This window comes from Equus quagga, chromosome 16 (assembly GCF_021613505.1).
Source record: "Equus quagga isolate Etosha38 chromosome 16, UCLA_HA_Equagga_1.0, whole genome shotgun sequence".
NCBI classification, from domain to species: domain Eukaryota; kingdom Metazoa; phylum Chordata; class Mammalia; order Perissodactyla; family Equidae; genus Equus; species Equus quagga.
This window is the reverse complement of record NC_060282.1, coordinates 80,526,935-80,549,175: the sequence shown is the minus strand read 5'-3', so window position 1 is coordinate 80,549,175 and position 22,241 is coordinate 80,526,935. Positions and strand designations below refer to the sequence as shown.

Below are 22,241 nucleotides of genomic sequence, written 5' to 3'. Positions count from 1 at the left end.
ACCACATGGCACGTGTGTGTGTGTGTGTGTGTGTGTGTTTGTGCGCGCACACACGCATGTGTGCCAGCCAGGTGGTGCAGGGGTATCCAGACTCAAAGTAACGCATGTCATTGGCGCTGGAGCCAATCCCACCATGATTGTTAGCGAACCCCTTGATTCTTCCCTGTGATTGCCCTAATCAAGGGAAATGAGGGTACCTGTGGCAATCGTTTGTTGGTTGTTTTCATCAGCAGACTTGTCTTGGTTGGCATTGAAGCCAAGCTATTTCCCTTGGGCACATCCCAGCTGGGTGAGATAGAAAAGACAGCTGGAAGTGGGTTGAATATGGGTTGGCAATGAGGAATTCAGCTCAGGATTTCAACTTGGCCTCTGCTGGTCCACAGGAAAGGCAGACTATGTAATGGAGAACTCACCATCTATTAAAGTGCATAGGATTTTTGAGGGGAAAATTTCTCTTCTAGAAACGCTTTCCTGAGTTCTCCATAACCTATTTGATAGTATATAGAATTGCAAAAAAAAATTATATTTATTCACTTATGTAACACCTTTTTTCCAAAAACAATTTAGATTACCATACCATCTATAAATTCCTACATCAACTTAAATTTTTTTTTAAATCTTGATAATTTGCACTTTAAAGCATTTAAGGATCTCATATTTATTTACATAGTTTTCTAGTAAAAATTTAACTTTTAAGCATGCCCTTGAATGATGACATTGTCATTAAGGTCTCATAAACTGCTTTTACTCTTTATCTTTAAAGTGCTTTCCTGAAAAGTACACTTCCTGGTGAATTATACTGCCCTACTTGATTTTGAGTCCCTTGGCTGGCCAAAACGTTGGTGGAAGAAGTTGCCTGAATCCAGGACCTTGAACTTTCAATTCTCCTCACAGCGAACTGAAAACCCAAGGCAATCATTCCATGATCCTTCCCATCTTTAAATTGGTTTTCTAATTGTGCCAGCTTGAAATGGCTTCCTGTCTTAGGGCTCAATGCAGATATGAATTATTAAAGACCAATCTCATAGGCTGATCAAGTGGACAAACAGATTACAGGCTGCAGAGATGTCTCAGACCGGAACACAAAGTGAGGGGATGCTTGGGCTGGAGGCAAGAAGACCGAAAGGGATTTGAAATAGAAGTTGGAATCCAGCACTCTTGATTCCTAGACATATGATGGCAAATAGAAAACAGCAGTTTCTGTTCCTTCTTTAAGAAGTGTCTTAACTCCCTAAGGGCTTATCAAAACAGTCCCCACCCCAAGCAGATAGAGATATAATATGTAGGTTATTCTAACAGTTATATTCTCAAATCCAAACGGGTTCTCTAGCTGTGAAATACACATATTTTCTAAACTATGCAGAAAAGTAACTGACCAGAATTGCTTATAAGATGTTAACTTATTCTTATTTGTTTTATAGAATTAACTTAGTTTGGTTAAAGCCATCATTCTTTGGATTTTTAATGTTATTCATCCAAAAAGCATTTTTAAATGGGTTTAAAGTAAATGCAACAGGATAGGGGCCTCATCTGTTTCACGTTCAAGCATGAAGACCAGCCCTGAGATGCTTCTCACAGCCATTGACCCAGGGCTGGAGGGCAGACGCAGGCTGAAACTCACAGACTTCTGAGCTCAGCTACCTTCCCCCCAGCATCTCTAGTCTTTAAATATCATCCGTGGCTTTGTAGAAAATTGATCAGTGATCTCAGTTGTTGGAAATCTAATTTAGCTAGTCCAGATTTTTTTTTTCCTTTTAAAAATGCAAAACTGCCTGAGAATGTTGAAGTCCCAGCGAGAAAAGGGCAGTGCTATTTTGGGCTGTCTCTGAAGACTGTCACAGAGAAGGGAGGGAGGAAAACGGAGGTAGACACATCTGGGATGCTATTTTCAGGCTCCTGGAGACCAGAAAGACTCTGGAAAGCTGGAAAGAGACCAGAAGTGTGCAAGGAAATGATTAATGAGTGACGCCGGGGCAGAGTACGGCTGAGAACTTGAAAACCAAGGAGAGTAAGAAAAGGCAGGAAAGAAACCCTCATCTGGGTCAGTCCACGGGGCAGCTGCATATTTTAAACAGATGGGAACTAAAATCATCTAAAAAGAAGACCCTGGTCACATTGGTTCTGAATCCCACCAAGACCTTGAGGTCTGTGGATCAGGTATTCTGGAGACAAAGCAGTGGCTGTTAGCCCTGGCTGCATATCAGCTTCTCCAGGAGAGCTTCAAAAAATACCCATCTCGGGCCTTATCCACAGAGGCGTTGTACTGAGAACAGCTGTCCACACTGTGAAAACCCATAGAGATTACAGTGGTACTTGTAGATTACATAAAAACGTATTTTTTAAATTAATATTCAAGTCACAGTCACTTTTAAATAGCAGCATGGTATTATACATTATCTTAAGGGACATCTTAAAGTTAGTTAAATGGTTAAATACGGAAACTTTGTATTTTAACTCAAAGAATGGTAATAGTAATGAAGCAATTTATCATGCTGTCCTTTAACGATGATTTAAATAAAACTATGGAGACAATTGTACTCTATAAATCGGCGTTTGTCAAACATTAATGTGTGTGAGAATCATCTAGAGGATCTCACTAAGATGAAGGTCCTGAGCTGCTGGGTCTGAGTGGGGCTCGAGATTCTGTTTTTCTAAAGAGCTCTCAGGTGAGGCTGAAGCTGCTCACGTGAGGCACACACAGAGTGCTGAGGCTGCAGGCTCCTAAGTGGCCTCCTTTCCCATATTCTCAAACCTGGAAAACCTCCAGAGATGATTTCTGTGTGAGTTTTGGCACGCTCATTTCCAATCCAGGAGGGTGGAGTTGGAGGAAGAAAGACTTTTTCTTAGTGCATCGTGAATCATTCAGCATTTACCTTAAAAATATGTAGGTCACAGGGAAGGCGCTTTTTAGGTAAGGAAATTTCATCCCCACCATTTCCAGAATGAGTCAGTTCATGCCCTCCAAAAGCGTATCTTGAGTTGAAGCAAAATGTTAAATGCCACAAATAAACTATGAGTGCAAAAAAAAGCAGCAATTTCTTTCATGTTCCTGATGAGTCTGGCTGCTTTTTTGCTGGCAATGCAGCCCCTGGCCTGCACTCGTTGCTGACAGAAGGTGGCGTGCGCATGATGAAGAAGGTGAGTCTCCCTCTGGGGGCCCAGGGGGCCAGGAAGCAAAGGGACTTGGAGTTAATGCCTTAAAATATGTTCCTAATGATACGCCACTGAAGGATATTTCACATATTCCTTGGGAATATTTTCTTTTTTTTCCTGACACAGTGAATTAAGTGAATTTAGGAAACACAGATTCTCGTCTTTTTAGTAAGAAACATACCACCACACGCCCAGTGTCTCTTTTTAGGAATTTGGCTCTAAACAAGACTTTCCTTGAAATTATAATTCCTTGCCAATTTTTAGTTTAGTTGGGTTTTTTTCCCTTTATATTTGAATTCTTTGAGACTTCAAAATACTTGTAAAATCTCTAAGTGATATGCTTTCAAATGTTCATCAACCTTCAGAGCGAGGAACAGACGAATTTAAAACTCAAAGTATTTCAAATCCATGGCCACAGTGCTTGTAGGTAATATTAAGATGTTCTTAGAATGCAATAGTGAGGGAATAAGAGAAGAAGCAAATAGTGTTTGATGAACTGGTAGAAATGGAAAAGGAAGCAATGTACTCTTCCTAATGAGTATTTTTTTGTAGTCGTGTTGCCAAACATTCACAGCCTTTCATATATCAAGGACCACATGAGAGCTACTCCAAGGACAGTAGAAGTGCCCTGGAATTGGAGCTTGTGCTCTTTCCAAAGTTCGCCTATGAAAAGCATTAGAAAATGCATTCCTTCTTCCCCATTTCTGTCCCAAGGGCTCTCGCCTCCATCAATCTTCTGAGAATGTCTGTATCTGTGCTGTCCAATATGGTAGCTGCCAGCGTGGGGTGGCACTGAGCTCTTGAGATGTGGCTTGTCCAAACCGAGGCATCCTCTAAGTATAAAATATGGATGCAACTTCCCAGACTTAGCATTAAAAAAATGTAGAATATCCCATTAAGAATTTTTATATTAATTTCATGTTGAAGTAATAATATTTTGGGTATATTGAGTTATGTAATGTTATTAAAATTTTCACCTTTTGCTTTTCACTTTTTTAAAAGTGACTGTTAGAAATCTTAAAATCACATATATGATTTGATTCAAATTTCTCTAGAACAGCGCTATTGTCAGGTAATTATCTAGATTGCTCACTTTTGTTTTGGAACAATATTCTATTTATTGAATATTTGCTATCCCTAAACTAAGCACTTTTCCTGTACTAGCTCACTTAGGTGGACTATCTCCACCCTGCTAATGAAACTGCTGAGCTGACGGGGTCAGGTGACTTGCTCAAGTCACACTTCTAGTAGGTGGGAGAGATGGGTGAGAACCAACATCTGTCTGAATCCAAAGCCCATCACCAGGCCAGGACCAGGGTGAGAAGGGAGGCATTTACCTTGGGTACAAATTTAAGGGCACTCAAAAACTCAGTAATCAAGATATGGAATATTTTAATGGGATATTTTTTAAAGGATCAAAATTAGTACTAAAAATCCAAATGAACAAAATATCAAAATTTTAAATAAACACAATTTGTTCCAGGACTTTCATGATGTGGCCTCACTCACCTCACCCCAGTCTTGGTCCTGACCCATAGTCCACCTTGCTGAATGACTGCTCGCTTCTCTATGCACTCTCTTTTCATATATGTTGTCAGCTCTCGGAGAAAGGGTCTAAACCTCACATTTATTCATCCTCCTGAGAGCACCCAGGCCTAGTGAAGTACCGGCCCATGGGAGGTGCTAATAAATACGTGAACTGCAAGCAGACTGAAAGGAAATAGACCAAAATGTTTAGAGAAGTTTTCTCTCCGTGTAGTGGAACCAGAGGGATTTCCCCATCACTTATATATACAACGTTTATAATTAAGAACAAGTGTTTAAAATTTTGCTAAATAAGCTCTGAAATAGATTTAAAGCCATGGAGCAAGCACACCCAGCTGAAAAAGGTACTTAAAACAACAATCCTACACAAGGAACGAAAAGCCATGACGTTTACAACCAAACTCAACAAATCGATGATATGTTTGGCAAACCCTAAGCCATCTGTTTAATCGCCATCATTCAGCGTGTGACTCACAGGGTGGACCTTTTACAGCAGGCCCTTCCAAATGCTTGAATGATACAGGCCTACAGTCACGGCTAAAGGAACTCAGTCATTCCTCTATATTAGAGGGTCTCAATCAGGAGCACCCAACAGAATTTCCTGTGAAACGTTCAAGTCTCTCTCCACCACCACCAAATGTACACAGCCTTCCACATCTTTCTATTCCTTCCCCACTAAGCTGCTTGAAAAAATAACCTACTCCCTGATTCCACTTCTTTACCTCCTTTCCCCGCTCAACTCACTCCCTTCTGACACCCACCCTCTCTCTAACCAGAAACTGCTTTCTTTCTGATTCCCGTTCAGGCTCACCACTTGGTTATTTCTGGGTCATCTTCACCCTAAGTCCTCTTTGTTATCAAAGCCAGTGGCGAGTTGACAGTTCGCATCTTTCTTGATCTCTTGGCTCCTTTTGACACATTTGACCATTGCCTCCTTTAAATATTCTTTTCTTGGCTTCTTTGATTCCATGTTCTCCTGGATTCCATCCACATTCTCGGATATTCCTTCTGAGTTTCCTTCAAAGGAATTCCCTTGTGGAAACACCCCTCCATTTCCCTTGGGTCTCCCTTGCCAGTACGTGCCCCTATCACCAATGTCCCCCCAATCTTTACCATGTGTATCTCCCTTCACCTTTAGGAACCTTGACTCCTACTGTGTGTATTGCTCCCACAGAATCCATCCCCCTCCCTAAATTCAAATTAATCCATCAAGAGTGGCATCAACAAGATGATCCGAATTTTGGGGTCTAATAGCCATCATAGATTATTCAACCAAGACCATCTGGTTTTTTTGTTTGCCCTCCCAATGAGCCCTTGTCAAGCTCATATTCACCAGGGCAGCCTCAGCATCTGGACACTCAGCAACCTGGCACATGTCTGTATATATCAGTATGATTTTGGCTGGAAGCAATAGAAATTCCAACTCAAAATGACCTAAACCAAAAAGAACTGTAGTCTATTATCTAATTGGAGGTCCAGCACAGAGTATACCAGTGGCTCCACCGTGCCAGCAAGAACTGCTTTGTTTAATGTCACCACTTAGTTATCCTCTGGGTCGTCTTCATCCTGAGGCTGATTCCATCCATCAACATGGCTGCCAGTGGGAAGCAAGGGAAATGACATGTTTCCTTGTGCAAAAGAAATCCTGTCCTTTTGTATTTCTGTACCTCTAGTTAACAGCGCGTATGCAACAGCGATAACTTGCCTGTCGCTTTATTTGCAGGGTGCAGGAGGGAGGAACACCTATTTGGTGTATTTACTCAGATGTAAAAGTTCTTGGCATAGATACTATATAAAGCCAATCAGATTTTACACATATAATATAATTACAGACACCATATTGTCCAATTTAAGAAAAAAAATCTTTGAGACTTCCCCAGGTTTGAATCTCTCTCCATGTTCCTTTAACCAAGCCCTTCCTGGAGCAAGTTTTCAACCTTTGCTCCAAGAAATGTGCCTTATCTTACAAATTCCATGCTGCTTTTTCTCTCCCCAATTCCTGGGACTATGCACCTCCCAATCCCTGAGGAATCAAGATCCTTTCTGTGTGGTTCTCTAAGTCTTGTCCTGAATCTCGGGGAAAAAAAATCCAGGAGCATTCTGAAAACTCTTTTTATTGAGTGGATGGCCATCGTCAACACTTTCAATTTCTTCCAACTGATTCAAGTTGCCCAAACTCTGAACACTCACCCAAAAGCCATTGAAGACAAACTAGTTTCCCTCTTTTTGTGGTACAAACTTGTAGATGTTTTCTGGCTTTGCTGTCGCCCTTCCTCTTGCTCTGTTTCAAATCTGTGTTTCCTTTCTCTTGGCTTATCTGCTATTTTTAGTGCAATGCCTGTCCTTTGGATTTGTCAGTCACATTTATCCCAGATTAAATGCTCAGCATTTTCTCAAAGCTTCGCTTGAACTCTGCCCTAGCTACTTCTACTCTTGACTGCCTGGGCTCTCGGCTGCAGGATGCCAAACCCCTCCCATTGCCCTGCGCGTGGATGCTTCTTCCTTTTCCGTGTGCCCTCTCCTCCCTTCGTGTTTAAATTCCTTCTTTTAATCAGTACTATGGAGTCTAAACACTAAATTTCCTCCTGTCCACCACCCATTACAGAATCGCCTACACAAGGAAGCATTCGCATTTATATGACATGAAACACCCTTGGCTCTCCCAGTTGGGAGGGAGAGGCTTGGCTCAGGCTGGTAAAGCTGGTTCACAGTCCAGTCCCTGTTTGGTTCCACTGGAGTTACGTGAGTCTGTCTAATTGAAGATCTGGCTCACTCCATAGAAATCAATATCTGAGCTGATAACCAGCTGGATCTAACGAATTCAGGCTTGCCTGGTTTTTAACATCTAAAGGGCCCTTTTATACACAAAGCTGGAAAAGTAATAACATCAATTATTAAGAAAAAGCAACACAATAGTTTAAAGCAGAGGTGGGCAAACTTTTTCCCTAATGAACCAGATAGCAAATATCTTTGTCTTTGTGGGCCTTGTAGCCTCTGTTGCAACTATCAACTCTGCCTTTGCTGTGTGAAAGCAGTCACAAACAATACTAAAGAAATGGGCATGGCTGTGTTCCAATGGAACTTGTATTTCCAGAAACAGGTCATGGGTCAGACTTGGCTCACGGGCAGTAGTTTGTCAACCACTGATCTTGATGACCAGCATGCAGGCTGAGTGAAGGAGCCCCCGGGCAGTGATGTGTGCCAGGAGGTTGAGAAGGCGTGAGGTCCCTCTTGATGAAAGGCCAGTTTATCTGGTGGTAAATAATACAGAATACTTTTATATTAAAACAAACCCAGATATTTTATGGAATAAAATACAACATTGGACCTTGCCAAGACAGGCTCTTGAAAACACGTTTTTGACTCTCTTCTTCTATTAGAGGAACTTTGGTGGGAAAGTTTTGAGAAACGTTGACTGGGAGACGCTTAGATAACTGGGGACCACATGGGAACGCCAATTGGTCTTGTCTAATTGCAGTGCCTTCATTTCCCCAGAGAAGTCTCAAATGTGGCTAGTGCTGGACCTGTAGCATTGTCTTGAGACTAACAAGCTTTGCACTCTTTGGGGATTTCACAGTGGTCCCTCCCTGCTGGCCAGTGGGACTCTCAGATTCTCATTGTCGTTTCCCAGAAGAATCCAATTCTTTCAGCATAGCCTCCTGAAGTTTTCTGCTTAAGTGGCAGCAATTATTATGTCATTTCTGCCTCATCTCACATCTGAATATCATACAGGCAGTGCTCATCATTCACAGATTCCATATTTGTGACTTCACCTACTCACTAAAATTTATTTGTAACCCCAAAATCAATACTCCTGACATTTTCACGGTCAGTAACAGGTATGTGCAGGGAGGGAAAACATTTGAGTTGTGTCATCCACAAGTTCCCAGCAGAAGTCAACCATGCTGATGCTCTGCCTTCTTCTTTGAGCTCTCGTACTGTGAACACAGTGTCTTTTTTGCAGTGTATTTAGAGTTGCATTTCTCACATTTTTGTGCTTTTTGTTGGTGATGTTGCTGTTTATAATGGCCCCTGAGCATGGTACTGAGGTGCTGTCTGAAGTGTTCCTAAGGGCAAAAAGGCTGTGACGGGTCTCACAGAGAAAATGCCTGTGTTAGAGAATCTTCATTCAGGCATGACTTACAATGCTGACGGCCATGAGTTCAGTGCTAATGAATCAACAATATATATTAAATAGAGGGGCTTTGAACAGAAAAACACATAAAACAAAGTTATGTATTGATTGGTTGGCAAAAATGCTGGGACCAACCAAAGGCCCACAGGACCTGAGCTCTGCATTTTCTCCAGGAGCAATGGTTCAGTGTTGGCTAACTCAGTGACTTTATAGGATGTAACTACCACAAACAGCAAGAATCCACTGCGATTCCACATGCAGGGCCCTGCTTTCTTTGTGCCCGGTTTCAGCTGTTCTCAATGCCGTCCCATCATATTGCGATCTGCTTCTCGAAGACAGGCCCTGGAAGGTCCTGCTACTCAGACTGTGGGTCAGCAGCACCAGCTTCACCTTGGAGGTTGTTAGAAACGCGGAATCCCAGGCCCCAACCCAGATGTCCTGAATCAGACTCTGTATTTAAACAAGCTCCCCGGGGGGGGTCCATATATACATTTAAGTGTGAGAAGTGCTGCATTCAGGCACTTCAATCATGCCCGCTATGATCTTTCTGGCTACACTAGAAGCACCTTTAGTTTTCACATGCCCAACGCTGGCCTCTTATGGCCAATTACATATTTCTGGTCTGCTACCATCCATCTACCCACTCACTAATTCATTAATTTAATCATTAAGCCTTTTTGAGTATCCATTTTATAGAGGAAGAAAATTCCCCAAGGACCCCCATTCAACCACTGAGTAGATGGCAAGAATGGATCCCCAAAAATGTCATGGAGGCAGCACAGACATTGAGTGACACCAGAAGGACACGACTATGGTGTGTAAATACTTCCAGGAGGAATTATTTTGAACACAAAACATCTTTAATCCCTGTGAATATGATTCAGCAAAGGAGAAGGTGTTTTAAAACATTTATTCAGGCTTTCAAATCTAATATGAAACATCTTGTCCATACACAGCACAGCTAGATTATGACAGTTTTCCTTCACGGGAACAAAAATTAACAACAACAACAAATGCAGTGTATCTTAGAAATAATAGAGAAGAGGTGCAGAGAGAAATGAAGTTTTGTCATATCCACTGTTCAAGTGTCTCTTGATCCCAGCATAATAATTTGATCTCCCTTTCTTTTTCTTACAGATTCTGATGGCCCTGCAAAATGTGAGAATGCCGATCATTTTTCTGATCTACTTTTACGTAATGTGACTCTCATCAGGTCAGAACTCAACGTAAGACATTAACTTTTTTTTCTTTGTGTCTTTTAAGAAGTCACAAGTTAATTTCCCCTCTTCTATTAAATTATGTGATAGAATTATAAAACAAAAATATAGGGAATGTTGAACCAAAGGAGCTATTGATTGATTGGGCTGAACAGTCACTTAAACTTTTCGGAACAGTTTTATCCTTTGAGTACAAGAAAGCTACGATTCAGCTTGCTATCGTTTTTCACTGCTTGTCACAAAAAAAGCTCAAAGCTGGTCTGCATTAGCCACTCCAGTTTACACAGGAGAAACCTGAGGCCCTGGAAGACGAAGTGATTTTACCTTATGAGTCAGCAGAGCCCTGGAAAGCCGCGAGGAAATGTGAGCCGCAGGCAACTTCGGGTAAGACTGTTCCTTAGTCAGTGAGTGACCTTATGAAGAGGTAAATTTGAAATTAAAAGCTATAATTAACTCCCTAAGCTGGAGCTTGGTTCTATCCTGTTCACTTTGGAGTAATGAAAACATTCCCTTAGAATTTTAAGAAACACGTAAAGGAAGGCTGAGCAGGAATGTGGAGCCGCTGTGAGTTGCGCGTGTGCAATGAAGTGGTGCTAATGTCCCTACTGGTACTGTGACATGGACAATTGTGGTCGATGTATGATGAGGTGGAGGTGAACATTACAGTGCACATTATGAGTAGTTTGTGCATCTATTAAGGTGCCCCTGGGTAAAGCAGTCTGAGTCATCCGGAAGGTATAAATAAATAAGTACAAGACTGTTCATCGTTCATGTCTATAGTTGTAGGAAGCTGGCACATTATTAAGTGATGGATTTTGAAGTGTGGATCAAGAGTAATAACCCAAGATGGCGGTTCAAGAAGAGGGAGAGTTTGAGAAGCTGAGGAAGCTGGGAGATTGAAGTACAAAACCAGACTCAGCTCTGCCGCTAACCGCTCTGTCTTCCCGTCCTCCGTTTCTTCACCTGCAGTCGGGGAAGGGAACTGGACCAGGTAGTCTCCAGCGTCCCCTACAGCTCTTGTGCTCTCTGATTATATATTTGTATGACCTGCTTCCACTGGCGTCCCCAGAGAGACCCACTCTGCAGCCACCACCCGCAGAGCCACCTCCAAGCAAAAGTATCAATGAGCAGCCAATGACACCCTGCAAACTCAGTCCTCTTGCTCTTGTCACTTTCCCTTTGCCAGTGGCCTCTCCTCCCCAGAGATGCTATTCCCTAACTGGGAAGACTACTCTGAGATTCCTCCCGGCATATGATGGAAAGAGCAAGTAATCTGAAGTCTGGCAGAGAAGAGTTCAAATCCTGTTTTCCCCAAGTACTGACTGTGTGCTGGTGGTGCTTCCACGCTTATTAGCTGTGTGACCTGAGGCTCCTGCTAAACCTCAATTTCTTCATCCATGAAATGGGTATAATAATATATATTTCACAGTTTTCTTGTGTAAATTAAACAAATAATAAAATGCTAAGTGATTCTGCCCGAAAGAATGATGAACACATAACATTTCAAAAATGTTAGCTCCTTTCCTTCCTGCATTTTCCATACCTTGCAGTTTGTTAGTCCTTAAAAATGAAGGGCTAGTACTCCAGAAGTCAGGTTTTAGACAACATTCAGTGATGAGGGACAGATTCGACTTCTCACCCTAGAAACCCCATTATGTGGGCGGTTATATATTCTGCTTAAACAGCAGGTCTGGAGCTTAAGTATACCCCCAATTTCATTTTTAATAGATGGGAAACTTGGGACCTAAGCCAGCTATTCACTAAGACTGAACAAGAGTAATAGCACGTAGGCATTTCACACAAGTCTACATCACACATTCACGCCACATCTGTCGGGCAGGAGAGCTGAACCAGAGCATAGAGAGCCTTCTCATGTGGGCAACAGGGGCCGCTGTAATGATGCTTGTGCAATGCTCGGATGAGCTGAAGGCAGATGAAGCAGCCAAAGCGCCCCTGAGAAATGAGAGGAGACAGGCAGGATCGTGGGCCAGCTGAAAGGATTCAGGTGTGGTGATGCAAACACTGATTTATGTATATTGAAAGCCAACTACAGCAAGGAAAAGGTAAGAAATTTACCTTCTGAACTCAGACTTTAGATGAACAACAACTTGGCTGTGAAAGTTCGTAATTATCCATTAAGCCTGACGACGGCAAGAAGAACACTCACGAGAAGCTGTGTGTCTGGGCCATGTGACTTTGCACTGTTTGCTAGGAGACATCTCTCCCAGAATGCAAAAGCCTTCAGGGCAATGGTCTTGCTACAATCTCCTATGTTGATCCTCCCGCTCTTCTCCATCCTTCTCCCCATTTCTTTCGCTCTAAGCTTAAATTCTAAGAAAATCAATCATGGCAAGAGCATGGCAAGGAAAGCTTAAAATGCTTTACACAGCACTTACAAAGTCTGAGCCCTCACTGTTAGAGGAGAAATCTAGGCCACGGAAGGACTGCGAACTGCTGGAAGCCACACACCAATGCCTGCACTGTGAAGAGAAACCGAGTCACCAGTGAGAGAATCAAGGATGATTCTAAATGTGTTGTCAGTTTGTTTTGTGCCAGGCAGGGACCTGGGGTTGCAAGATGCAAGATGCAAAAAATGAAAGTCTCTGACCTTACAATGTTCACAAGCTAATGGGGGCAACAGGCCGTTTCTCCCTGACTGTTGTTAGCAAAATGGTAAGGAACTCAGCAAAAGCTTCTATTTGCTGAGGTAGATGCCCGAGGAACAGAGGGGTCAAGATGTCTCAGACAGCACAAACTGAGGGCAGAATGGTGCTGATTGCGCCTCTGCACCCACTGCACGCCCATTCATTCCTGCCCTTTGTCCTTTCTGGGTCTGGGTTTGAAGACGAACAGGTGAGAATAGTATTGATCTTGGGACCTGGGGGCAATCTTTACTGCTGCAGAACAGTCTCCAGATATCCTATTCCCATAGGTTTCTGGCTGGCACACCCTTGATTTGCACGCGGCAATGTGCAAAAGCTGCTTCATGCTGCTGCTGTCATTTTCACAGCACTGGACGGTCTCTGACGCTGCTTACGGTTGAGCAAATGTGTTATCTCCAAGACAAAGGAAATCAAAGTGTTCCGCTAGTTGTGTTGGTTGTTCTAACATCTTGAAAAATTGAACACGTAAAGGATTAATTCCTGCCGTTCTTGGGCAGATATTTTCATGGTCTTGAAAATATAGTGATTGTCGGGCCAGCCCTGGGGGCCTCGTAGTTAAGTTTGAGGTGCTCCACTTTGGCAGCCTGGGTTCAGTTCCTAGGCGTGGACCTATACTGCTCTGTTAGTGGCCATGCTGTGCTGGCAGCCCACATACTGAAAACTAGAAGAAGACAGGAATGACTGTTAGCTCAGGGCAGATCTTCCTTAGGGAAAATAAATAGATAAATAAAATAAAATATAGTGATTGTCAATCAATTTTTTTAGATTTCAATTCAGACAAAACACAGCTCTTGGCATGAATCAAGGTGAGCTTCAGCGTTCGAGGTAAGTGTCACGCTTTATGAATTCTTGACTTTAATCCTATAAAATAAAGAACAGAATTATTGTTTGCAAATACAGAGTATATAAGAAATACAGGATGGGGCCGGCCTGGTGGTATAGTGGTTAAGTTCGTGCCCTCCACTTCAGTGGCCTCCGGTTTGTGGGTTCAGATCCTGATCGCAGACCTACACATCGCTCATTAAGCCATGATGTGGCAGCATCTCACGTACAAAATAGAAGAAGATTGTCACAGATGTTAGCTCAGGGACACTCTTCCTCAGCAAAAAGAGGAGGATTGGCAGCAGATATTAGCTCAGGGTCCATCTTCCTCACTCAAAAAAAAAAAAAAAGAAAGAAATACAGGCTGTGTCTGGCACTATATAGTTAAATGATATCATCCTAATGAATCATTGGAATTATTGCTGTTTCTTAAGCTACATTATTTTCTCACATTAGTAATTGTGTGCTTATGCTTTGGTGCCAAGGTGTGCAAGCTGACTGTACCAGCTTGACAAAATGGGCCCGAGGAGTACTAGACGCATCTGAGGTCAGGTTTTGGCACGTACACAGAAGTCACTGAGCCCGACCAGCTCAACAATATGAGTTTCAAAAGGTTGGCAAGGAAATGGCAAGATCTTTCATGGGAAACAGTCGATGTGGGCGGACCCACTTAACTACGGGACCTTGATCTATTGCCCCCCCATGAATACGGGTATTAGGTTAGACACCTTCCTGAGCGTAGCAGGGATCTGAAAGAACCACTCATCTTCAGTGTCTTTTCTTTTATTCAAGCAAGACAGTTTAATATGGGGAACAAGAAGAACGAAGTACAGTGACAGCGGAATGAGTATTCTGCCTCAAGGGAAACATTGGAAAGTCCAGCCTCGAGGTGTTCAGGGTAGAGTCAGTGACTCAAGGATGAGCCTGAGAACTCCTGATCACTCCATCTGTTTCCATTCTTTTCAAATTGGCCGAGTTTCTATAAAATAAGAGCGTCAGACTTTGCCTACTCTATACGCTCTTTCACCTCATACACTCCCACAAGTCCTACGGACAAGAGCATGGGAATTTTGTGAAAGGAAAGTAGGTGTCCTTGAAGTACTTCGCGGAGGCTGGACACGCTGCAGGAGATGATGGCCCACAGGCCCGAGCCCCAGCCCAGCCCTCACTCCCAGAGGCACTGCTAAAGCATGGAAAATGCCCTTATATTAATTGCTCCCTTTTAAAATGAATGGAGTGGAAAAACAAATGAGAGAGTCAGTGAATTCCAAGGAAAAAGAAAGAGCAATGATGGGGCATCAGCCTGACCAAATATTAAACATGTTTCATATATATATATAGATGTGTGTGTGTATGTGTAACATAGTGAGGCAGCATTGCATGAATAGACAGAATAAAGGAACGAGACAGAAACCCCAGAAATGAAGAGAAAATCTGGACATACATATTAAGTCAGATTTATATGATTTATATGACGGAATTCATATGCTGGAATTTATATGGTGGAATACTAGGCAGCTGTTTACAAAAAAAGAGAAAAGGTTATATAGACTGATATGGAAAGAGCTCTCTGATTCTTTCATAGAAAAGAAAGAACTCAACATAAAATGCCCTTTTTTGGCAAATAGATGAGAAATAAGAACCTATACTCACATTTGTTGATAAACTCGAAAAGAGACTCCGGAAGGATACCTGAGATATTTCTAACAATAACTACCTGGGTGATGGAGAGTTGGAGGATGAAGGTAAGAAGAATAATTTTAGTCCTCCAAAAGAATGAGTTTCCAAAACTACGGCTACATGGGGTTAGAGGCACAGTCTGGGGACATGGAACTGACCAGCTTTGGTTGCCCACTCAGATTAGACAAATGGCTTTGGCCTCATTATCCCAGTGCTCTGGCCAGCAGCAGACTCTAAGAGCACAGCGCATTCCAGAATCAAAGACGGGAGTTAGACAATACCTCAAGGAGCTGTTGGACTAAGACCTGGACTCAAGCCTCTGTGTCCCTCTGCGTTACCCATTTTGTCTTCCACTAGACCAACAGTCCTCAACCAGGGGTAACCGTCACAAATAGGAATATATATATTTGGCGTAAATTGTCAAGAGTGTTGAAGTTGAGAAACCTTGCACTAGAGTAAATTACCATGGAAAGGATGAAACCTGTGAGGCAAAGCAAAGGAAAATGAGGAATCTTCTAGTGTAAGGAAGTTTTAAACCTTTAAACCCGCCCATGTGGTTGGGGTAACTTAGAGTCCTGTGTGGAGACAGGAGATGGATGATTTTTCTATGTCCTGGGATGACAAACACTGTAAAATTTAATCTTGAATAAAACATAAACCAGACCCAAAAGCACAGGGCTATAGTTAAAGAATAATAATGCCTTAATTTGCTACATGTACTGGAAATCTGTGTTCAGTGTGGGTGCCTCTCATCATTGCCCATTCCACTCACATCACACTGAGGCCTGATTTTGGAAATCAGACCCTGTGTTTAGAAACCCTATTTGGAGACTCAGTAAAAACAGCACCCTCACTGCAGACTGTGTGTTGTCTCTTGAGGGTAATTCAGCAGCTGTTAACGAGCCTCTATTTGTGACAGAGCCGCTAAAAGAGAGAAGAACCGATGGGCTGTCTGCTAATTGCCAGGCACATGGGGCCGGCCCAGGGAAGGGAGGCGGGGATGGAGGGAGGAGAGGAGAAGAATCACCCGGTGGTACTGACTGCCTGGAACGAGGCCAGCATTCCAGCCTCATAAGCTGGTGTTCTAAAGAGCAAGGGAATCATTTTCAGTGGCAGAAACAATAAAAAATTGCCTTCGGATGCAAGGGAAAAATGATCAGAAAGAGCGATAACAAGTGAGAAAGAAAAGATAATCAGCTGAGTGGCAGAGAGAGCACCGGGGCACCAAGCTGGGTTCCTCCTCGTGTGGGTACCAGTCCTCCCAGTTCCCCAACTGGCTTCCCAGTGGTGTTGGCCGAGGCTCTTGACTGGAGCTTTGAGGATCTGGTGAGGACCAGATCAGCACACCGTGGCCTGGAGCATTCTGAGAGTGGGTACACAGCTTCTTATAGAGTATCTATCCACTGTCTCTAGAAAACGAGCACATCTTCCCAGTTTTTCCAAAATTAAAGAAGGAAAAAAAAGGAGCTATGGTGGTCCTCTGCCCTGTGGAACTCTGCCTGGAGACTTGGCTTCATGGGATCATTCCTGGTTTCCCTGTGGAGCTAGTCCATCACTCTCGAAGAATTGAAATAATGGCCTTCAAGGACCGTTCTTCTTCGATTGATTGTCACTGAGTCATCAAGTCAGAATCTCTTTTTTTTTAAAGATTTCATTTATTATTTATTTATTTTTCCTTCTTCTCCCCAAAGCCCCTCCCTGCCCCAGTACATAGTTGTATATTCTAGTTGTGAGTCCTTCTGGTTGTGTTGTGTGGGACACTGCCTCAACATGGCCTGATGAGTGGTGCCATGTCCACGCCCAGGATCCGAACCGGCGAAACCCTGGGCCACCAAAGCAGAGCACACACGCTTAAACTCTCGGCCACGGGGCTGGCCCCCAGAGTCTCTTTTTAACTATCTTTCCTTCTGCTGGTTCCAATTATTCCCTCCCACTCCAGACGGTGAAACTCTCCTTGGTGTTGAACAAGGAGATAGAATTCATGCACCAAGAGATAGGAGTATATTCACGGGAGAAGGGAGAAAGTCAGTCAGACTCATAGCAACTCAAACAGTATATACCAGTTATTTTTGGCCACTATTTTATGTCTTGATGGGGAAAATTCAGCAACAAAAATCCTTGAAGAATGACAGCAAATAGCACACTCCTCAAGAAATGAGATGAGTACGAATGCTCCTCAAGACTTCTTCTCCTTTGAAGGCAAGAAATCAAGATTCAGAGAGAAATCCCATGCAGAGATCAAGATTCAGGACTAGCTACTGTAAACATTTAGTTAACAAATCAGATTGTCCATTTCCTTGGAATGATGCTAAAAATCAGAAGAGGTTCCATTTGCCTTACCCTTAATACTTTAGACCACGGCTCCATACCTTATCTTGTTTAATCCTTGCAGCACGCTTGTGACATTGCCGTACTATCTCCAGTTTAAAAACCAAGAAATCAAGGTCCAAAATGATGACTAAATTGCTTATGATCACAGAGCCAATTACATAGATGATTTTTCTACACCCTGGTACTACAAATACTTTGCAGCTACCAGAAGGAACTCAGGAGAGCAGCAGCAGCAAAGATGTATTTAGCATTCACTACCTGGTAAGCACTGTGTTCAATGTTTGCATTCTTTGCTTTCTTTAATGCTAATAACAATCCTATAATGTGGGTACCATCATTGTCACTTTCAAGATTAACTAATAATACAATACATACATATGGAAGGAAGGTGGGAGCTCATTAATAAAAATTGGTACACCCTGCTTCATCAACTAAAGATACAATCATATCTCTTATTTTTTCCATTAACTGTTTAGGGATTCCCATGTGCTCATTAGTAGAAAGCCTCAGATTTGCACTCTTAGGGAGTCAATAAACATGTTCTCTTATTGAAACTGTTCAAGAACCTCACAAACCTAGTCAGTTCAAAAGAATGAATCCTCCTGAATGCCAAGCAGATAAAAAACTGAAGGGTCTGGCTGGTCCACTCATGTCATTGATTCTTTTACTCTCCCACAATGTCTGTTACTGTCCCACAGTGTTCTATTGAACACTTTGATGTTTCCAGACCCCAATGTCCAAAGGATAATTATTCTCTCCATCAGTAAAGCCTCTGCTGGTCCTGATTCTTGCAGAGGCTGCTGGAAAACCTGGGTTATTTAGTTTGCATTCACATACTCAACTTCTGACCCTAAAACAGGACCATCATGCCTGAAGAGATTGGTCTGCAGGGGTGTTGGCCTCGTCTGCCCACTGTGCCAGGATCAGCTCTTGGCCGTGAGTCTTAGGTTCAAGTTACAATACAGGCTCTACTTTCGTTCATGGCAGCTTCCCCTCCAAGGCCTGTGATGTGCTTTCCTACCAGAGGATGTCTGTCATCACCATTCCTGAATGGGAGGGACGTTTTCCTAATGTTGAAATGCAAAAAGAAAAGGGGTGTTGATCTTTTTTACTTCCAAGCAGTTCCTTGGTTCCTGGGCAGATTTTTCCCACCTTCTGTCCAGGACCAGTTCCCACGCCAAGTGGTATTTACAGAGCCACTCTCAGGAGGCCACGCATGGTTCTGTTAATTTTTCCCTCCAGGATGATTGGTACACATTGACCTTACATTGCCATAACTAATGTAGACCCCTCAAGTAATTTGTTCCAAAATAATAAACAAAACTTTGTTTCAAGGTGACTCTGCCTCTAGGCATAGAAGAATCTGGCACAATTTTCAGAGTTTCATCTTACTGGAAATCCCCTGTGTGAAATCCATGTGTGAATCTATCAATTGGATGACATTGCTAATCAGACCAGTGTTATCTGATCGCCCCAATTCTACCCAGCAAAATAGCTTATATTACAATCTAAGCAACATGATTTCTCAGACTACTGGCATAAAAACGAAAGAAAACATCTAAATAATTCCAAAGCATCTTAATCACTAACCTCTCACTGTGGAAGACACAGCTCATAACTATCTTGGTTCCATCAACATACAGTTACGTGATATTAGACTCGGTGCTGCAGATCATATGTTTCCTCGTGACACTTTATGAGCAAGCTAAAAATGCACAAATATCTCCAAAACCATGACAGAAAAGAGAGGAACAAATTCCAAGCCACAAGAAGCAGGCTAAAACCTTATTTTATGAAGCTGTAAGCCATTTCACAGAATGCAAAGTAACCTTCGTTACTCTGGGAAGAGCATTGAACACTTAAAGTTACTGTACCAGATAGACCAGATTGAACACATGTACTTTCCCAACTCCCCACAAAAAACAAAAGACAATGGATTTTGTTTTAATGATATAAACCTCATAGGGACAAAGAAATGGGAAAGGGCATGGCAGCATCAAAATTGCGAAAACTGGAAAGACAGAAAAGGCAGCAGACCCAAGGAAAGTGTCTCTAAACTGACAGTAGGGATAGCTGAGAACCAAACTGACTTATATGGTAAAACCTCAAAAGTTCCGGAGTTGACAGCACCAGGTACCTCTGGAAGGGGATGAAGAGAGATGGGCTGGCTAACACACGGAGAAAGAATTGCAACTATAACTAAGAAGCAACTGCATCCTTAGATTGTTTCCTTCACTCCACAAGCTCCATGATTGAGCTTCCAACATCTGGCAGGAAATTCTAAGTTTATTCTCTGGTTGGAGTAAAGAGAGAGTCTCTGAACTGGGAGACTTTAAACACAGTTAAGAGTGGAGATTCTCCTTGGCAGAAAGTGTTAAAGTGGAACTCGTGCCTCATCTATAACCAACCAGTTCCACCTCTAGGAATACACACAGCAGGCAGGTGTGCATGGCACGCAGAAGCCATTATTTGTAGTCAAGAATTAGAATCAACCCAAAGGCTCATCAACAATAAAACAGGTAAATTAATGGTGGCATATCCTTACAATAGAAATTCACAAAATAATGTCAAATGGAAGAAGTCAGACACAAAATGTTACTTATTGTAAGTTTCTAACTATAAAGAAGGTCTTAAAAAGAGGCAAACCTAACCTATGGTCTTAAAAATCAGGGGAGTGGTTAATCTGGGGGAGGTGGGAGGGCATAGAGCTCAGTAGGGGATGTTGGAAAGCCCTTCAGATGCTGGGAATTTTCTGTCTCTTGAGCTGAGTGTGGTTATATGGGTATGTCCACTCTGTGGTAATTTGTCGAACTATACACTTACAATCTTGTTGCTTTTCTGTACAAATGTAATACTACAATAATAAAGTTTATTTCTTAAAAGTGGGCCAACCAGTAGATGTATAAGTTGCATATCAAATTCAGAAGTCTTGAAGACGCTGTTTTCATTATAGGTAGGGGTTTCTTCATAGAACTTGCCATCAGTGGGAAGGAGATGGGTAAGGCTGTTGGGGAAGGAATTGTCTCCACCCAGGGATCTCCACTGAGATGCAACTTGCACCTAGCCTGGGACCTCCTCGCTTTCATCCACTAGTCAGAATAAGTTCCTTCTCTGAACACCCGAGACGTCTAGCATAAAAGAATCTCTATTTCTTCCTAGATCATTTTGGTAAGCAGAATCTAAGATGTCCCAAGATTCCGGGCCACTGGTATATTCACGTTTTCTCCCAGTTATTCAGTTAAACACCAATTTACATACTGAAGTGAAGGGATTTTTCAGAAGTAATTAAGTTCCCAGATCGTTTGATCTAAAGATTGGAAGATTATCTTGGGTAAGCCTGCCACAGTTCCATCTTGTTAGTGAAAAGGTTGCTCTCTCCTCCCAAATGCATTTTCTCTCTCTCTTAACCAATGAGCTAGTGAGTCTGGTCTGTCAACAGGCTATCTTTCCCACTGCCCACTCCTTTCTTCTTTAGATGCAGTCACCTTCTTCAGAGGCACTTGAAGTCTGCGCTGGTCAAAGTCTCATTGTCTGTTTGGGCCTGAAGGCATTTTGTGTTTTCCCATTATGTGCTGATTTAATGAGGCCATTCCTCAGAATTCCCTGACACCCCACTGGCACAGCCCACAAAGAACTGGCATTCTCTAACTCTGCAAATGCAGAAGCATTCAGCCAGCACCTGTGTGGGCAGTCTTCCACAAAATACGGTACAGCTTTTCTGAAGTCAGCCAACAGGTTAACCTAGAAGATATGTATGCTTGAAACCCTGGAAATTTTAATTATAGTTAGGAAGTTTGTTTTCAAGTATTATTTACAATTTTTTTGAAAGATGGCATCATGTTGATCATAATAATGAGGCCCAAAGAGACAGTGTGCCTTTGACCAGTGCCGACTTTGAGTGCCTCTGAAGAAGGTGACTGCATCTAAAGAAAAAAGGGTGGGCAGTGGGAAAGACAGTCTGTTGACAGACCAGACTCACCAGCTCACCATTAGGAGGGAGACAAAATGCATTTGGGAGGAGAGAGCAACCTTCTCACTAAAGAGGTGGAACTTCATGGATGGCAGAGCTATTTCCTCAAATTCCCCTAGACCTGAGAGCAGCTATTTCCCCAAATTAAAATACTTTTCTTGATTTTATACTCACTAAACAAAATTCTTATTTTAAAAAGTTGACTTTTCAGAGGCCATTTTATGAAGAAGGAGGTATCATGGATATACAACTGGACCCTTGCAGGTTTTATGCTTAATCTTGACTTTGGTTGCCAAGATGCTTTTAAATATCTTACTTTTGCAAATCGACGAAACCTTAAGGCCACTGCGTCAGCTCTGTGATAACTTCGCTTCAGCCCCTGAGGTAGGTTTTATTACCGGCCCATTTAACTGATGAGGAAACCGAGACACAGAAGTTAACGTCCATCTTTACCCAGCTAGTCAGTCAGTGGTACAAGAGCTGAAAGAGACTCTTTAATGAGATTGCATTGAGTTCGTAGATTAATCTGAGAGGAATCAAACCTGCATGATATTGAGACTTCTAATACATGAACATGGTATATGCCTCCATCTTTTCTTCATTTTTAAATTTCTCAATAAAGTTTTATAGTTTTCTTTGTACAAGTTTTATACATCTTTAACTCACAGGTATTTGAAGGGATTATTCTTTTGCATTTGTAACTTAAAAAAGTTTAATGTCTAATT

The 22,241-nt window shown here is 42.3% G+C and overlaps 1 long non-coding RNA gene across 1 annotated transcript; it reads left to right on the top strand.

Moving 5' to 3' along the window:
- Positions 1-10,010: 10,010 nt before the first annotated feature.
- On the top strand, positions 10,011-22,006 carry LOC124227697 (uncharacterized). The gene is made up of 3 exons (XR_006885520.1): positions 10,011-10,059; positions 13,479-13,538; positions 21,716-22,006. It is a non-coding gene; the product is annotated as an uncharacterized LOC124227697 (long non-coding RNA).
- The last annotated feature ends 235 nt before the right edge of the window (positions 22,007-22,241 follow it).